Source organism: Temnothorax longispinosus, chromosome 12 (genome assembly GCF_030848805.1).
Source record: "Temnothorax longispinosus isolate EJ_2023e chromosome 12, Tlon_JGU_v1, whole genome shotgun sequence".
Classification (NCBI taxonomy): domain Eukaryota; kingdom Metazoa; phylum Arthropoda; class Insecta; order Hymenoptera; family Formicidae; genus Temnothorax; species Temnothorax longispinosus.
Window position 1 is genome coordinate 9,289,315 of NC_092369.1, and position 20,182 is coordinate 9,309,496.

At 35.9% G+C, this 20,182-nt stretch overlaps 1 protein-coding gene and 1 long non-coding RNA gene across 3 annotated transcripts in view; one reads left to right on the forward strand and one right to left on the reverse strand.

The window, feature by feature from the left end:
• LOC139823441 (neurotrimin) overlaps positions 1–20,182 on the reverse strand; it is a 171,637-nt gene that overhangs the window by 116,559 nt on the left and 34,896 nt on the right. The window lies entirely within an intron of this gene.
• LOC139823444 (uncharacterized) overlaps positions 8,877–20,182 on the forward strand; it is a 116,009-nt gene continuing 104,703 nt past the window's right edge. The window contains exons 1-3 of the long non-coding RNA XR_011734770.1: positions 8,877–9,022; positions 9,199–9,293; positions 9,433–9,476. This is a non-coding gene — a long non-coding RNA (uncharacterized lncRNA). The remainder of the gene's footprint in view (positions 9,023–9,198; positions 9,294–9,432; positions 9,477–20,182) is intronic.

Here is a 20,182-nt window from a genome sequence, read left to right on the forward strand (position 1 = left end):
TCGACGAAGAAGCTTCCAATCTGGAATTATGGCAACATCATGAAACAAACCGAGTCGCTAGATTATGACTTAGACTGTGTACATCATCATCGTCTCGGTGTTCATTCCTAAAGTGAAGCTAGTCGACAGTGACGATTAGGGGCTTCGTATTTTTTTAAATTTAAATTGGTATGATAGAAATACTAGAGATATAGATTACGAAATAGGACGGCATCACCCAAATTAATTATAAGCGCGATAAGCGTTTAACAACAGATATTAAGTATTTATTATTATCCAATTTTGCTTGAAGCTGGTAGAGTCAAATTAGGTAATTAGGTAGGATAATTAGACGCATCTATTAGATATATAGATAAACGCAATAAATTTACAATGGCAAAATGGATAATTACTATGTGTTAACGATTTCTTATTGTCATAATTATATTAGAGTGGATATAATTAGTTTTTAATTATTTTATAATAGTCATTAATCTCTCAATCAAAATAATATATGATTTTGGTCGTCCTATATACGATTTTAATTCTTGTGGCTTATGACTATATAGTATAATATCAATAGTATAATAGTTATCTCGATATATTTGCAATTTAGAGTATTAATATTTTCCTACATCTAGTTAATATGAGTTATCGATTCTTCCAATATGCATAAAATATTGAAATTTTAAGCAAAATGATCGAAATTAGTATAATCGTTTAACGGAGAAATTAAAGTTCTGCTTTAATTAAACGCTCTCCATTCGATAGACGCTTTTTCGGAAAGTGCATCTACTATTGTGCAATGAGAGATCGTACGAAGAGGATAATAAGACCGACTTTGTCCGGGAATTGACGTAAGAGCTTGAGAAGTCGCAAAGAGATTTTGACACAATCGAGGTACCTGTATGTACTGCAAACACGGCAACTACGAACGCGCACGAATGGCGACGTTGAACAGCCGATAATTGAATGGAGGACACGTGGACGAAATCGCCACGCCAACGACTTGGTAGCCGTCGAAAATCGTACTGAGATAACTACTTGAGATATAAGAGATTAACTGATATTTTATTTAATATACTCATTTTTGTAAAAAAAAAAAAAGAATGAAGATAATCTGTCCATATTCAGAAAAGTACTTCCCTCGAATCAAATTAAACTCGAATTAAAAAAGTTTGAAATTAGGCAATTAAAATAAATTGTTCCCAGTGTCATATGTCTAAATATTGAAAAAAATATAATTATTTTAAAAAATTAGATTTTGAGTAGCAAATATACTAGAAAAATATTTAGAAAATATATTAATCTTGATGATAATTTTGTACGACTTTGTAAAGAGCATTCGTCAAGTATTATTTTTGCTAATGAGGCTCGATATTCTGCAGAAATAAATTATGACACAATTACTCGCGAAATATCGGAGTGTTTGAACAAGTTTCATCAATTCTTGAAACTTCATAAATTACGTATAACTCGCAACTCGTTTGTAGCCTCAACAAAACCAGATTGAAGCCGATCTAACGGAGCACGACTAGATGAGAGATCCTCCTACCTGGTTGGGAAATTGGCGTTGACCCGTAACCTCATTAAAGCTCGTCTGGTACTAGCGGGAGGATATCCGCGCTTAGAATTTATTTCGGCTGTGAGAAGACCATGAAATCCACCTACCTTTTGTTTTGTTTTTGTTTCTCTTTTCGTTGTACACACTTTTCCTTTTCGGCCATCCTCCCCCGCTCGCCCGACCACCTCTTCCGCTCTTTCTAGAGCGAGACTCCAAAGAAAGATCCGGTTATGCGGGCGAAACATCCTCGTTTTGCGAGGCTGAGAGCCCCGAGGAGGAAGCCATCGAGATAAGTAAACGGTCGCGACCGCGTGGTGCAATTCTTTAAACGTTGCAGCTGCGGTACCGGGCCAGGAGGATATTTCTCATGAATGTTTCAAACGAAATTGCGGATCTAACCCCACGGCGGGGCTAAATCATTTGAAGGCCTTCGCGCCACTTCTCTCCGACCATCCCGGCTTTTCTTGCTCGCTTTGCCGCGCGCGCGGCTTCCACCGCTTCCACCTCACCTCTCACTCTCTTTCTCTCTTTCTCTCTCTCTTCTTTTTCTATCTATTTACCCTCGCGTTCGTTCTTGCTCCGTTTTTCTCACTTGCTCCGGTTTACCATATCGTTCCTCTTTCTTTCGCCTAGCGCAGCTTCACCGTTCTCCGATCTCGTCGAGGATCTCGTTTTCTTCAGTTTGGTTCGCAGCTCTTCTTGTCTTTCCCTCTTTCAGGACACGTCAGAATCTCGATTCTCCTCCGCAGGTGAGGACCACCGAACAACGTAGTTACGGACTTCGCGTCGGCGGTTCAGATGGATATCTATAATGCATGGTTCGCTTTTCGAGATTTTTGATCTCCAACGAGGCTTAGCTTTCGCGTTAGGTAAACCGGGTAGGTAGGCGAAGGAATAATGAATTCTTAAATATTCGCTTAGTTCGCACGTATAAGCGCACCGGCTGCTGGCGTTCAATCTACTGCGAAAATTGCGTTTCTATCTTCGTTTCTACCTCATGATACGACGGTCGTGCCGAATGTAGCAGTTCTTACACTTCTGTGCGCGCACTTCGGGCACACAAAGGCGAGCAGTTATTTCCACGAGTATAGCTACAGTGATTTTATTGTCAACGCAGTGAATTTTAATAAAGCCGCGCTGATCGTACGGTTAACGTTGCATAATATGCCGATAAATTAATAGACGACCATGCACACCGCATTAACGAGCGATGATGCGTAATACATCGTCATTGTAACAGTATACTATGTTGCGTTGCGGGACTTTTGAATGGAGTGTAACTGCTCATTAAATGGAAATGCTATGAACACAATGACATTCTGGATATTTAAGTCTGGATATTAAATTTGCGAACTATTAAAAAATTAGGATATGCTCAGTTTTTCTTTGAAAACTTAAAACTCATAAATTTGATGAATTGTGCATATGTTAAATTTTAATAAAAAAGGAATAGATAAGCTTGATGAATAAATTTTATTTTAATAAAATTAAAATTCTTTATAGGAAAATATTAATATACTATTCTTGTAATCCTCATAATTGTTTATTTGGTAAATAATTCATAATATTGAGTTTATTCTATATGCTCTCTATTAATATGAAGAATATTAATAAATTAATCAATCATACTGTCATGATAAACTAGATCGACGGGTTTCCAATTCCTGCTTTAGAGCAATGTTTGTTGTATTAATTTTATATTCGTGTTTAATGGACATTATTTTAATGAGACAACGCCGTTTACTCTGGAGGTTATTGATTAAATTCATTAAAGGTAACACATGCAATAACCTACTACAATTCATATGCATGTGGTTTGTAAAATTATAACGCAGATTAATTTGCTTATATATATATATATATATATATATATATATATATATATATATATATATGTTATTACACACACAAATACATATATACGTATATATAGATATGTGTATTGATTTAATGGACTTGAATAATAGAATTAAAGCATTTGCTAGTTAAGGGCGACACTTCTTTTTTTGAAAGTGTCAAATTCAATTTTGCTGGAAGCGATACTCAATCGCTTTTACTTCGATGCTACAATATATCGATAGCATATATATGCATTACACTATTCTCTTTATCAACTAATATCAAAACCAAAACGAAACGATGCACGTTTACGATGCTCTGGTGAAGTTAAACAGGCGCGATGCGTTAATTAGAGACAAGTCGATTAAATAACGCAGACTAGCACGACCAAAATGACGGATTAAATTCAGGCCGCCGCTAACGAGGCGAACCGTTGTTCAGCGTTGCGGGGCACAGTCCGAAATACGTACTATAAGCGTACCTGAATATATGCGAAATGGTGTTGCACAGAATGAAACCCTCGCGCGCGTCCACAAGCGCGCAGAGTGAAACGTGGACACGAGAGAAACGAAGTCCATCTTACCCCTCCCCCTATCCTCCTACCATCGGACACACGAAAAAGAGAAACCGGTGACATTTTCCAGCAGTTCAAGAGCGGCAGCTGCTCCCTTAACGAACGTTAAGCTAAGTAAGAGCGTTAACCCCCGCGTCGCGGTAAAAACCGCGTGCGAACCGTCCGCAGCTGCGGCAGGGTCGCGGTACTTTAGATAACTTTTCCGCTAATGCTCATCCACGGGCAAAAGAAGCTGCCGCCATGGCGTGCGCGCCAGCCCGTAAGAGAAATGACCGGCCGAAGAATTCCATTAAAATACATTAGATCCTGGGCACGCGTTCTGTACTTCGGCACAATCTCTAATGGAGTTTCTATCCAAATAACTCGTTGTTATACCTCTTCCTCTTCACTAAAAATGTAATCGATGTATAACGTTCCATCACTTTTCAAATATTGCAATATTCGAATCGCTAACGTTTTTAGATTATAATTAAAATATATAGTCGTATATCTTTTTATATTTTTCACAAACAGGGATATTAAATTAAATGTGAAATGTATTAGCAAAAGATGTGTTTACCTGGTAAACATTTGAAACTTGTTACATTGAATAAGAAGACAAAGAAAAATTTTATTTTATTGACATTTAAGAAAACAATTTTAAGAAAACATGCGCGTTTATTGAACTTAAAAATAAAAGTGTATAAATCTATATATAAGAACTTCTGTGACAATTTTAACGTTAAAGAGAAGATAAAGATGTACAAGACTCAATTCGATTTTTGCTATTGTAGATGCGCGAGATTGCAACAAGAATCCACAAGATTAGATCGGCTCGACGATTGTATTTCCGCGAACGTGACTATTGTAGCAGTCTTACGAGTAGAGTTTGTGTACGTGCGACGAGGATTGGAAACTCACTGTACCGTTCCGACGAGGTCCTACGATCGTGTTAAACAACTTGCGCTCAATTTGCACATGCAACCCTAGGAGTTTACACTAGGTGAACCCTTGACGATAATGCGCTTCTACGGTGTTAGCTTCGAAGGGAACGGACAGTAGCCGACTACGGGATTTTTCCCACAGTACCTACTCGAGGACAGGAGAAATCGATAATAGCTATGTATATGCATCCACTATACGTTATTCAAACGAGATAAGACATTTACAAAAAAGTGGATATATCATCAAAATTTTTGCGGTTCGTACTTGTTTTCGTAAAATGCACACGTATAATAGTATCTGCATGCAGCATTTGTGACAATGATAAATTAAACGTTCAGCATATTGCAGAGTTTAACGTGAAATTCGCGTAAGAAGGAACATTCCGAAAAGACATAAAGAATTTAAAGTATTTAGAATCAGCACGAGTCTAAAGTTTGTTTGCTCACGTCACGTGATAAAATTGCGAGTAAAATGAGTAAAAAATATTACAAAATAGATACGAAACGTCAGATATAGACAAAAAAACGACAAACCATTTTCGTTAAATCACAATGAAGTATTTTTTTCAAAATTTTGATAAAATATAATAATTCGGTTCTCATAGTTAACAATTACGACGTCCACGCAGGCCATATACGACGCATTTTCCAAGTCACATTCGTTTAGCACAAGCAATCTCGGAAGTTTACATTACGCAAAGTACCTTCAATGACGCGAATTTTCGAAACTTTCCAATCTTTCTTTTAGCAAGAGCGACAAACTTTATTCCATTACCGGAGACGGGAAGTGCGCGTAAAGTTACTTCGAAGATCGCGCGTAATGAAATGCGTTTGAGGACAAACACGCGCGAATTGGAATAAACACACGCTTTACGCGCGCGATATCGCGAAAATCATTCTCTAGTGAATATCTCCAGCAAAAAAATACATACACTTGCACATGTGAATAATTACTACGCGTTAACGCATTGATAGAAATAAAAATGCAGTAAAAAGAATATAGCAATCTTATGTAAAGCGCGGAAACGCAAGGTTTTACCATAGCTCACATCGGCGATATAATTATGATGAATTACGGGTTGTTAAACGCAGCGCGGAGTATTGAGCAATTAATCACGAGCGTTGTGACGCGTCTGGCATGCCGAAAACGTGACGCATACTAGTTTTCATATGCGAGCGTGATGGTTTAACGATCTATTATCCGGTCTACGCAATACCGAAACCAAGATTTATAAGACGATATCATAAAACACGATTTCGTGTGTAATTCTTTGTAATATCACGCCGCGGAAATTCAACCATCGGGGAATAACGGCAACGGCACGAAAGATTCCTTTCGAGGATCCCTCGCGCAGATTAAATCGGCGCACCAATCGTGTTTGCGCGGACGTGACTGTGGATCGTCAGTTAACCTTCCTGCGGCCAAACTCCTGGCTGCTCGATCGATACCCCTCTAAATAAATAGGAAGGTTTGGGTCACGGCCATTAAACGAATTAGCTACGTTTGATTTTATTGACTTGACTCTCCTCCATTCCGCCCGCGTCGATGCTGCTCTCTAACTCGTTCCTTTTCCTAGTTGTAGACAAATCTATAAGCGAGAGATGAAACACCGATTGATATCATTTTTATGTGATATTTATCGTTAGCGCGATCATTAGCAGCTTGAAAGATGGCTTGAATAAGTATCGTTACATAAACGCCAAATATTTTGACAGCGTGATGCGCGCTTCTTTTATTATCTTTTTATTCTTTCGGAACACGAATGTTCGACCCAATTTCGATTTTTCGTGTTTCGAGTGCGAGATTCCGTAAACGGCCATTCATAAATTAAGAGCTGTTTGCAAAACGTCAAAAGCAGCATCGTCATATGATTGATTTAAGAGACGCGATAAATATAGATCTTGCTGACGACGGCTTTTGTAGTACGCGCATAAACGGATTATGAAGGTTTTCAATCGACCGTCCGTAGTACCTCGGCTCGTCATTCGTTCGCGCGAACACAATTTCAGAAAATCACAGACCGGCGATATCTTTCTCTCGCCCCAAATCACACGGCGGTTGGCAGACTCGACGTCCTTTTCGTTGCTTCACGCAGGACATGCCACGATCGCAGTAACATCGAACTCGTGAGGCGTAAAAATTCGATTTATCGATAAACGGATTTACAAACAACCCGCAGTTTGTCGAATTACCTAGCTTGATCCTGATAAAAAGCGACAGCTTTTTAAAGCTTTTGAGCTATAACGAGACTTTTTCAATTGTATAAAGACTTTCTACCTCGGCGTTAAAAATAAACGTTATCGATCGTTTTACTAATACTTGTACGTACTTTGCAGAGAGAAAGAGAAAGAGAGAGGGAGAGAGAGAGGGAGAGGGAGAGAGAGAGAGAGAGAGAGAGAGAGAGAGAGAGAGAGAGAGAGAGAGAGAGAGAGAGAGAGAATATAATACGCTTTAGAACAATTTTTATTGGTTAAAAATAAGTATAAAAGATTCACGAATAATGAAATTTTCCTCTACGACGGAAATGTAATTGTCTAGTTTGCTTTATAGCGGATAGTTATTCATTTATCTATGTTGTCTCATAACCATTGTGTAATATTTTGATAGCATATTTCGAAGATTAATTAAAATCAAAATCCTAAATGTCGAGATTACAATAGTTTCTGAGTTAATGTTTGAAGAAACGTACTTATCGATTTGTTACCTATGTTATTCATTTTCACACACAACCAGTTCTGTGTGTATGCCTTTCGACTTCTAATAAAAGTTATAAACATTATAGCAGTCAATTGATATCTATAAGTTGATTAGTAATAGGAAAATTTGTATATTACATATAAATTATTTCAAAATTATACATCAACTTTATATATTCGTTAAAAAGACGTTATATTCAAGATGCGAGAAAATCCTATTTATCAGAATTAATCTAAAACGCAAAGAATGAAATATTCAATATATATTTAGAGTGTAAATATTTTATTAAATATTTTTTAGCGGTAACGTATCGGTTGACGCGCAACATTGAAATTTTGTTTTCAAGGTGATGTGTGTACACGCACCGGTATATCGGACACACGCATACGCACGAAGCGTGTATCGTACGTGTGACTTGAACCGTGGAGCAGAGCGAGCCAGGGAGAGGAAAAGTAGTAGGTGACACTTCGATTTTGTCTTTAGCGCAAATCGGACGATTATGTATGCGTGTGTCTACACGTATATATGCCGCGAAACATCATTCCTGCCGGTGCGTGTACACGAAAGCGCCGCGCTATCATTCGAACTTCGTGATTCAACAGACAAGGGTTAGAGACTTGCACTGCTCCGTGTATCATTGCTTTATTTTTCAAGACGCGGCCATGACATTAAGAAAGAATATAATTATTTTATTATGAATATTGAATAATGAATACTTCGCGTTTTAATTTATTATTCACAACGTATAGTATCATAGCTATTTATCGAAGCAATTATTTCGCGCGATTTATATGTTTAAGATAAAAATCCAAAGTATAAGGAAATATAAATTATAATTATAATTTTATAATATGTGAGAGCAATAATTATTGCTTTAACGACGCTCAGATTCAAATATACATACCTCGTGTCGGACTTTTCAAATTTAAAGCGTAGAAGTGATATAAGAATTGTCGGATAGGATGCGATTTGAGTAACAGTAAGCATAAATCTAGAAAAGCAAAATATTTGGCATGTACATATGTATTTATTTTACACTCTATATAAATATTTTTCGTAGCGGCTATAAAATATTTATTATATAGTTGGCGCGCGGCCTTGGTATTTTGTTTTTGTAACGTACATCAGCGCGACGTGTTTACACATTTACAAGGTTCGCCGCGCTATCATTTTATCTGTGAACTTCGAATAGGCAGATAGTGTGACACCGGTCGCTCCGTTATTATCTTCCGAAACGCATTCGTAGCAAGTAATAAAAGGCAATAAATGCGATAATTCCCTACAAATATGAGCCAGCTATTAGCAGCTTATGTGATTGATTAACTTCTACAATTACGGGATAGCTCAATACCTACTTATTTTAAATGGACACTTTGCGTGATTGAAATTATTTAAAGTGGAAATCTTTTGCCGTTTGTTGCGCTAATTAACTAATTTGGTAATTTGTAGGTATCAAATATAGAGATCATATGTTTATAATTTATTCACGTTGTTCTTTCGTCGTGACGTAATAAATCGCGCGTTTCATGCAGTTAATGTCGAGAGTACCGTGAAATGTATTGTATTTTGGTGTGATTATTGTAAACGTGATTGTAATTAACCGTATTTATATTTTCACCAGTGTTGTGTGAGTGCCACGAAAGGAACAAAAAGGAACTGAGAGGATGAGGAGGAGCGGCCTGGGCTGGCGTCGGGCAACGGCGGAGCAATCGTAGAGTGAGTATTTATTATTTTATTTATTACTCTTATTAGTAGAGTTAATGGTTTCTAATTATTTTATAAAAGCGATAATTATTTCATGGAATTTAAATAACTTAGGGCGTTGCTGTAATTTCAATATATTTGTATGTTACAGATCGACATAGATGTGCTACAATTCCGCTGCTGCGCATCGTGTCCGTGAGTAATAAATCATATTTTATTTTAATGCGAGATAATGGATCTGTGAAAACTATATCAGATATACATAAAGTGTATATAAATGCATGTACGTGTGAAATTAAAAGCGTAAAAATATTATAAATAAATATATCATTTCACAGATCCATTAAAATATCTTAAAATGGATGGGCTGAAAATGTGATTAATTTTTTGATATTTAATCCTGGAACATATTTAACCATCCGTCGATTTATTGTATACAAAAGCACATAAATATGCGCATGTGCTTACGAACAAAGCTTGCAGAGAATTTTTCTTAATTATCGCAGAATTGATTTTACTTGTCAACTATAGATTAATGTGGAATATTTTAAAATATTTTATGCTAAAAAAATATATATACATGTATATATTTACGTCCGCATTTTTTTTTAAATAAAACAAAAGGGGCATTAAAAAGTTTTTAATAAGATTTTTTGACAAATAATTTTATTAACTTTTTTTTAATTTAATAGAAAATTAAAAAGATAATTATGTTGTAAATCCATCATGAATGGCACTTATCTAAGAAGCGATAATTATACTACAAATATCATAATCGAAACTTTCGTTGAAGAATTACTACATGAATAACTTAAATCGTTCGAAATTTATATTAAACCGAGAATTAAAATTGATATTTCTATAGTATAAGAAATCGCCTCCTAGAGATAAAGAGAAGTCAGACGTTTCACTTACGAAGAGCTACTCGATTGAGCTTAACAGTACCATCTTTTATTCATTGTGGTTGCTCGCTGTGTAGCTTGACGACTGCGTGAGCGGAGTTTATACACGCTCTAGTTAAAGTTCTAACAGCCTGCGGTCTGCGAATCGATCTGTTGAATCTTCTCCCTCGACTGGCCGCACGCGCGAAAAGAAGCTGCCCTTTGTTAACGGCGACGTCGTTACTCTTGTTGCGGCCAGAACTAGCCTCGAGTCAAGTTAAGACAGTTTCGTGAAGGCGAGACGAAATTATTAGATACTCGCGCTATGAAATTTTCCCGCATTGTATATAAAAAAACCATTTCGTTTAAATTGGTTATACGAGCCACGCGCTACATATCAAAATGAAATCGATAGATAGATTGAAAAATAGAGAAAAATATTGAATATGTAGGTAAGGAATAAGTATTTAAAATCTTCTTTGTTAGAACATACTTTTTGTAGTATGATTTTTATTGGCGCAGATAATATATCCATAGTTACATGCAGATAATATGTTACGAGGAAAATGTAATGTTCCGAATATAAATTAATTATCAATTGATTAAGGTAATATTACATTTTATTTAAATATTCTTAATTTATTGAGTTATGAATAACTGCGAGAAAAAGATATTTATCAGCATTTAATCATCAGAATTATCTAGAAATACTCGAAATATATAGAAATCGTTAAAAGTCTCTCTTTTGAATTACGTAAAAAAGATGTCGGTGGCTTAGCGATCATTTTTCTCATTTCCCAAGATATGAAAATCCATCTCGTACTTACAACGTTGTCTTTCACAGAGATTACTTTAAGTTAACTTACGAGATCGAGTCTTCTTAATCTGAATATTGTATACCGTTTGCAGAGGTCTTCGATTTTTTTTTTATTATTTCTTAAAATATTAAAAAGAAGTAGAAGTGTATGGATACACTGATGCGGTATTGCATCGGGTAAATTTAAATTTATTGACGTATATAAGTTTAAATTTACCCGTTTTATAAATTCACACAAAACGCAATCCTGATTGCATCGACTAATGCAATTACGTATGTCGATTGTGATTTGTAATATTAAAACGGGCTTTTCATTTAAATATAGAATTATATTATAATACCGTAGAAATTTAATAAGAATGAAATCAATACGTGTAACAGAGTATTTCATTAATAATTCACTGATTATGACTGATTATTAATCTCAGCCGAGTTCACTAATTTATATTATTAATGAATGGTATTTTTATGCGCATATCATCTTACGTAAGCTTAATAAATGTAATTATGATGTTGAGATAAAATGATATTATTTGACCAAAGGAAAATGTCCGCGTCAAATGTAAAGACACGAATTCACTTTCGTCGCGGATCGTCCAAGATTTACAAAAAAGCGCACACGCTTCGGTGATTCGACAGAACTGCACGAATCCGCGGCGTTGATGCAAATTACGCTCTAATAAATGCAGATCGATGTTTCCGTTAGCAAGAAGGGAAAAGAGTCCGGGTATAAGTGTACGCTTAAGTCGTGCCGCGCCTTGATCGTTTCTGATGATAGACCACGGTAACTGTGGGAGAACCTAATTGTGTAGGAGAGAAAAAAGAAATGTCGTCCGGTCGCTGCTTCTATCCGCGGAATAGAAATATCAGGTACATCTGTACGCGAACGCGCGTATACCAGTTATCCATGTAGATATCACCCGTGCATACGAATATTCCCGTGCTCATCGTGAGATCGCGCGCATTCTTTAGCTTACCTCCTTCAAAATTGCGTGCATCGCCGTAATAACCGCTTCGGTGGTCACGCCGACAACATAAATATTGGGGGATAAACGCGTCGGTTGACAAGTCACGGCTAGCGGTTGCTGGTTAAGGCAAGAGGAAAGTCTTCCCCCGGGCTATTGACTCGGCTTTCTTCTTCGAGGGTCGTCGCGATCTCTCCTCCGTCGGTGTATCGCAAGGAGGACGGCCGCCGGCGCAGTCACGCTATTCATGTTATCGTACCGCTTTGAGCCACCCTCCATTGAAACATTTCGCATTTGCATCGCGAGCAGATACGTGCCGCGTACGGGCAATCGCACCCTTAAGATGTTCGTAAGCGAACGGCAACAGGCGCGAGGAAAGAAATTTGGCCGGACGGAGTGGTTGTTTTGAGCTGGTATATGTACAATTGGTAATCCGTGATCGTCTCGCGATACGAAAGCAGAAATAAACAGTACATAAGACGACGCATCTTATCCTATTGTAGATGTACTATACATATACATTTAAGAAATAATGTTCTAGCGACAAGTGGTAAGAATCTTTTATAAAGACAGAAAAGTAGGTTATCGTAGCACATGTGCAAAGTATATTTTTAATGTAGAATACACGAGAATAGCTTTGCTTGATATGTGAATGTGTCTTTTTCGGAATAATTTAGCTACTTTTTGTAAAAATGTAAAATAAATGAGTTTAATATAGAGAAAAAGGGAATAGCCTGAACTGTCTTTTATTCAGCACATTAATTGGATAAAGTATAGTGTATATGAAATCGTAACATAATTTAATTCAGAATATAATTTATAATATATATCTTACAGAACAAAACATGCGATTTGAAAACGCAGTAACTCGCAATTTAATCCGGCAAACGGTTTTATACAAAATTACTTTTACTAAGGATTACTTAAGTTTTAAATTTATTACTTAAAGTATTACTTAATTTTAAGTTTCTTACTTAAGTTTTAAGTTTCAATAAAATTGCCCGCATTATCGATCAAAACAGCTTCAAATTATTAAATCATATTCCAAAGCATATTCCGCTGTTTTCATGCTAGATTTATCTTAAAAAAATAGCGAGTTATTCTATTTTTTAAACCATATGAGAGAAACGGCGGGAATAATAAAATTATAATATAATGTTATATTAATGTTTAATTGATGTCATACAAATAAGAAGATTAATCGAGAAACGTGAACGAACTTAAAATGATTTCGTTCTGCAAATATATGAAAGATATACATATATTATGGATTATATTTTGAACTAAATATATTATGATTTTAACATGCACTGCTTTATACAATTAGTTTACTTAAATAAGAGATGGCTCAATTTAGCAGACAATTTTCTTCTTTTCATATTAAATTTATTTTTTATGCAAATAACTGAATTTTTCTGAAAAAATGCATTTATTATATTATTATATCTACATTCGATTTCTAACATTTATTTTTCTTATAAATTCTCTTTTACTTTACTAATTCCAACAGTAAAAAAAGTTCTCTTTTATTTTATTAATTCAAAAAGTAAATTGAATTGTGTCTGATCAAATTTACCAAGATATTCGTGGAATAATATAAAATTAATCTGATCTATGTGTAAATTGAGTAATGTTTCCATCGTCCATGTTTCTACTTTCACTGGCCTTATCCATTTCATCCATTGCTAGCAAAGATAAAATGAAAAAGGAAATTTAATAACTGATCCGAATAATATGACGCGCGTGAAGAATTACGTGAAAGAAAATGCGCCCTAATATGAATCCATTACTTTCGTCGTGATGAAGCTGATAAATGTATCCTGAAAGACAAAGCGATTCTCAACATGAATCAGAGTTATATGACAATCGAATTTCCTCATTTCGCGACAGTCGTTGGCAAATCTAAGTAACATTCAAATTCACTTGGTTGTAATAAAATGCAGGAGGAATAATGCGGCGATATTCAGAAGGGCCGAGGGAACATTAAAAACTCATTCTTTCTACTTAGTCACGTGATGCATTAATAGACAGTATATTGATATATTATTTTATCTAATAATGTTACACTATTCTTTTTTTTTTCATTCTCTCTCATCATTTTACTTGCATTTTATTCGACATGGACACGCGTGGACTTTTACCAAAATTACGCTTCCCTGTCTCCCTGCCTGCCATTTAAATCAAATCTATGGCAAACTGAACGCTGTCCGCTGAAAATTGAGTAATGTTCACGCCTGCAAACGAATGGCGCGCGCAATTTCGTTTCTCGCCGACACCCTTGCGCGAATTTCTGCTTTTGATTAGTTAAACGTTGCACCAGTTAGTGCATCTCGCACACATACGCACACATATGCTTCTAATTAAAATTCTCTACGATTGCAAAAATAAAAGAAAATTTAATAAAATTATCTCATCTAAGCCGTTTGCTCGTGCTATTAGCGTCGAGAAAGGGTCAACTATATCCGGAGCGGAAATGCTCTTTTCGCTGTGGACCAAGTTAAATAAATTTTATTAGAGAGATACTCCATTCACTTGTATCACTTCTATGGTTCTCGAGCGTACAACACTTTTCGGGTAGTATATGTGTGTGTGTGTGTGTATATGTCTTTTAGTTCTCTCGAAAAAAGAAATATCCAGATATCCTCGCGCTCGACCGCGTGCAGTACGTTGGAATCAGCCGTTATATTTCGCACGATTCTTTGTTGCGGATAAACAGTGTATTTTTCACATATTCGACCCTCCTCGGCGTGAACGGTGCTCTCAACAGCTCACTGCGTATATCGTGCCCGATGTGCATCTCTCTGAATCGCTATGCAAACATACAACGCACGCTGTGTAAACGAGGCATGGATTCTCCAATTGCGAGAGCGAGATTCCTTTTGCATTGTCGTGTTGAGTGAGTTTTCGTGTTATACCGTTTCTTTTAATTTTAACATTTGCATACGTTGCTTCCATTTAACTGCAAGTTGTCGGAGAAATTTGAGCGAAAAAAATGTTGAAGTATATTGCGTTTTAGACATATGCATATATCGTAAAGAGGTAGGTATATATTGCAATAAGAAGTCAAATTGTGATTTCTTACTTAACAGTAGTAGTATATGGGAAAGTAAAGAATTATGACACAAAAGAATGCATATATAAGTAAAATATTAATTGAGAAAGTTTATTACTATATTGAAATAAAATACAAAATGTAATTTTTATTTTATAAATACTTATTTTTATAATCTACAAAACGTATAATAAAAAGATTATAGTAAAGATGTCTAATATTGGTACAGTATCGATTTATTATTTATAATAAACATTAATAATGGGCTTTGAGAGTTCAACGTGATTAATGCGTAAGTTAACGTTATATCGATTCTTAATAACTAGTAAAATATACATAATTATAAATCGGACGTTTCGGCTCCGCTTTGATTCATCTTCAACAATTAAAATAATATCACGTTCTCCGGCGAGAAATAAGTGAGTATGAGGGTGAGTAGTTTCAAATTTAGTGTTTTAAAAATAGTGTAATTTTCTGTGAGAAAATTCAAGTAAAACTTGGTTAATGATTATAGTTTATTATATAATTAAATCAAAATGACAGTTATAACTTGAGCAAAACGAGAAGTTAAGTTATTTACCCATCAGCTCAGAGAAACGCGAGAATAAGACCTGTGGACCTATTCTGTAGCTCTTAACGACAATTTTGTTATCATTATATTGTTGTTGCGCAGCTTTTTTATCATATATATAATAACTGCGCAACGAAAATATAACGATAACGAAACTGTTGTTTAAAATAGAAATTACATCAGAATAGACTCACTGAAATCGCGATAAAAAACATACAATTTGTAGTAGTTGCAAAGTAACACAGTATATAAATAGAGCCGTTACAATCGAGACAATGATATGCACTTAAAAGACAGTCCTGCATGATTCCAAATAACAACCATCTCTTTCGGCTGTCAAATGGTGACTGAATAATAAAAAGACATTCGGTTACATATATTTCTGGTACATTTGATGCAAAACATAGACTACAAATGGAAGCCAAAGATGTCATGTTTTACACTAGGGCGAAATTCCATCCATCATTGTGTATTCGAAATTAAAATTTTTTTTATCTCGCGTTGTCAGATATCTGTCAGACAGATTTTTTCAACATGATTGCCGAAGGAAAGCTAGTAAAAATGCAATTAACATTAATAACTATTATGTCTGTTACATGTCTGTTATGCAGCTTATAGACGTTATTAGGTAAAGTAATATTACTCATAACATTGCTGAACCCATCGATCAGTCTATTTTACGTCGCAACGACATTAAGTTGACAAACACGATGAACTACTTTAATATTACCTGTCTCGCGTGCGCATGATGGGCATCGCGAAGGCGATCACTTTATCTAATGTGAACCAATCAAGAAATACTTGGAATAATAATAGATATTTCCCCGGAGATGCAACCAAAAGTGTTGCATCTCCGAGCACGTGAACATAATTGATATATATATACAATATTAGTGAAGTCGAAAACTATACTTTATCACGATAATCCAACAGAAAATTAATTTATTAGTTTATTGTAAAAGCTTGGAAATCATTAAATCAGCTCATATAACGTTGTTCATATAACAAATTTAGAGTTAAAGTATGAATTACATATGAACAAAACAGATGCACCTTTAGAAGATTGAAAAGGATTTTAAATTTTTTATATCAAATTTTTATAATAAAAATAATTAAATATATAGATTATTTTACTGATAGTTATTCGTGTTAAAATATAAAGAACTGATTTTATTTTGTTCAGTATATCGTATATTTTAGAATTTTTTTCACATATTAATAGAATATAAATTTCAATCAAATCAAATAAAACTGCGAGTAGATATTTATTAAACCATTATGAGATTTATATATAAATAGGTATTGAGTGACCAAATAAGTGAGAAATCTGTAATCCTATCAAGGGTTGCAGTCTTTATTATTAGAACTATCCCAAAAGTGAACACGTCATCGTTCGTCCATATCGTATGTATTATTCATCGTGGCACTCGTGTACGAGCGAGTGGCCCGGTCTGGTCACGAGCGTCTGCTCTCATCGCGGTAACCGAATCTCACGCCACCGAGAGTGGATTATAATCGGACGTCGATATTTCCTTGTCTCATGCGGATGTTCCCGTGGTCCCGCATATGCATACATATTTATAACGAGACCCGGTCGCGTTTAAACAGCAGCACATTCGTAGCGCGCATTCTTTGATCCGCGCACGTATCCCGCGTTACAGGCCGCACCGCGCTGTCCAATCAGCGACGACAGATATATAATATTTTGCACGCTTCGGGCATTTTGCGGGAAAGAGAAAGAAAGAGAGAGAGAGAAAGAGAGAGAGAGAGAGAGAGAGAGAGAGAGAGAGAGGGACATATCTCTGTCTCTCGTCGCGCCGCACCACTTTTTTCCTCCGCGAAAAACGCCGACGCAACGAAGTCACGTACGTGGCTTAACGAACGCACCGTATTCCGGCGCATGCGGTGCGCTTACATATATATATATATATATATATATATATATATATATATATATATATATATATATATTCGCCTGCTCGGTTATTTCCCTTTCTCAAATCAAATTGTGTAACTCGCGATGTATCTTTCATCCCTTCACTCTGTGCGCGCATTACGTGCACAATCTGCGCGCGAGCCGACAACACGCTGATCGCGTCTGAAAATTATTGGTTTGATTTCGCGAAGCGGATTGTAGAGCGATTCTCGTTTCCGGTATATCTTACTGATAACCGTTTGCAATAACGCGCATACGCCGAATTGTTATCGATCGGTCCGCGAGATTACTCACGTGGGGCATGAAAGCCGATTTGAGCGACAAAAAGATAGAAAAAAAAAGTTACGGGCGAAAAGGGAAGAGTCAGGGAGGAGCGGAGTCCTCCAGTCCGATGTTGTAGTGAAAGGTGTCGTTATGGTTATAACGACTTCATGAAAACCTCACGACGAATGTTTTGACCCTCTCGTATTCTTGTTACCACTGTCTTCCCTGTCGGCGAGTGGTTCGCTGCACGTTTCCTCTCCAAGTCGTCGCTTCCACGAGAAAGGACCTGACCCGTGAGGGGAAGAAAAGATACGTGACCGAAGGAAGCGTGACCGGTCGGGTGTATGAAGGAAGACGGAAAAGGAAAGGGACGAAGGAGTGGTCGAGGAAAACTCGGTAGAAAAGAGCCCCCAATAGACGACCTCGATGGGTCAGCCGGCGTGGAGAGCGAGGACAAACGACATCAGAGATAAGCTATCTCGTGCAGCGCTTTATCGTCGGGGAGACGGTTAATGAGGGTCCACTGATAGATGAACATTTTCGAACGCGTACTTGCGATCAGGGAGTTGCGTTTAAACCGATTTTCTTGAGAATGGTTCTCTCGCGCTCACGTAACAAGATCGTATAAGGGATTGGAAAAAAACCTGCTCGGATTTAAAAGAAAATATCGGCGAGATGAATATATATACAAGATCTCTATATATATCGTGAAAGAGAAAAATACGTCTAGCGCTTTGTAAAATAAATGTTTATTATTTATTACAATAAAAATACCGCAAAGCGAAAATTAAATTGCACGGTATATTTTATTTCTCTCGTAATTGTGAAATAAATGCATGATTTGTCATAATCGTTGCTATATAGCTATGTTAAATATGAGATATCGCGTGCACCCAGACTAAAGCTTTGCAGAAATTGCAGAATTAGTATTTCGTGCGTAAGCGAGAGATGGATAAATTATGGTATTCCGTTGAGGCGTACTTACATCCAAGAGTGAAAAATCTTTTAAAGCTATACCAGCAGGCCGGGCTAATTTTCCGCGTCGTGCTTGAAACATGGTGCAGCGGCGGTTACATTATTAATTCCTGCACGGCGTTACATGCAACACGCACCACGCTGCTTCCAGTTGGATTCGGGTTGCAACCGCCGGGTTATATTCCAGCATAACGTAAAAGCCACGTTTGTGATTTAGGTTGGCGGTATCGAATGTGGTAATTATTAAAATAAAGCCAGGGGCTCTTGGAAATTTCATGTTGCGCAAAAGCGACATCATAATAAAGCTCAAAGTGACATAGTTATTGTATTTTGTTTCACATTGAAGTGATCCAATTTTGCAGAACTGCTTCCACGACGGTATTATTACATAAAGAATGATTTTAAATTATTTTTAATAGTCCGCGCGGCTACGTTTTTAATTTTAAAAGTTTTTTAAAGCGAGAATAGTTTCGCCTAATGTAGTTATATCAATACTAAGGAAAGAAAGAAAGACTAATGTAATTGTATTATCCCCTGTAATGTAATTATTATTTTTAAACTCATTTAGTAATTTTTTTATGAAAGAAAAAATCACTAAACAATGCATATGATATAAAATAATTTAAATTTTTGAATCTTTTAAAATTTTAGAAAATTTTATGCATTATATAAAATCACAAAATATCACAAAACTTTCTTAACTCTAATTTCTATAATCTCTAATAGCAATAAAACAGTCAATATAATTGTCGCTTCTGTAACATCATAATTTCTTTGAAACTATTCAATTTCATTGTGAATTATGAAATTTAAATTTCGTTTAAATTTAAAAATGTTAGAAAGCTTTCCAATCTTGTTTAAAATATTTAGATCGTTGCGGAAAGTTTGTATTAAGATATGCACATCGCGATCAAATGCCTTTACGATACACACTCATGCCATAATCATGAACGTAACAATTTGAGGGTAATCCAAACTTTTGCCAGTGTATAATCCCGCGGTCGCTACTTTCTTTTACTGAGAATTGAAAAGTTTACGAAGAAAAAACAACGAACTTGTCGTTTCGATATAAGAGTTCGACAGCAGAATAACTGCGCATTCCAGAGAGTTACAGCAGCTTCGTGTATGTCTGTTATCAAATTCTAAAGTCGTTCGAATTGTCAGAATTGTCTTGCTCGTGCAGCAATATTGTGCGACCTCCTTTTGAACGTGTCGACGTGTAAACCGTGTGTCTGTATTTATCACATTTACTAATAAATAATATTTCGTAATACTTACTAAAAAATTATATAAAAATTACAAAAAGAAAGTAAGACAATGTTAGTATGGATTATATTTCTGAATTTCGCGTATTTGATTTTTATCATTATTATATAAATTATTAAAATGTGCTATATTCTGTCACTTTTCCGATAGTGAGAATTTCGAAACTTTATGAGA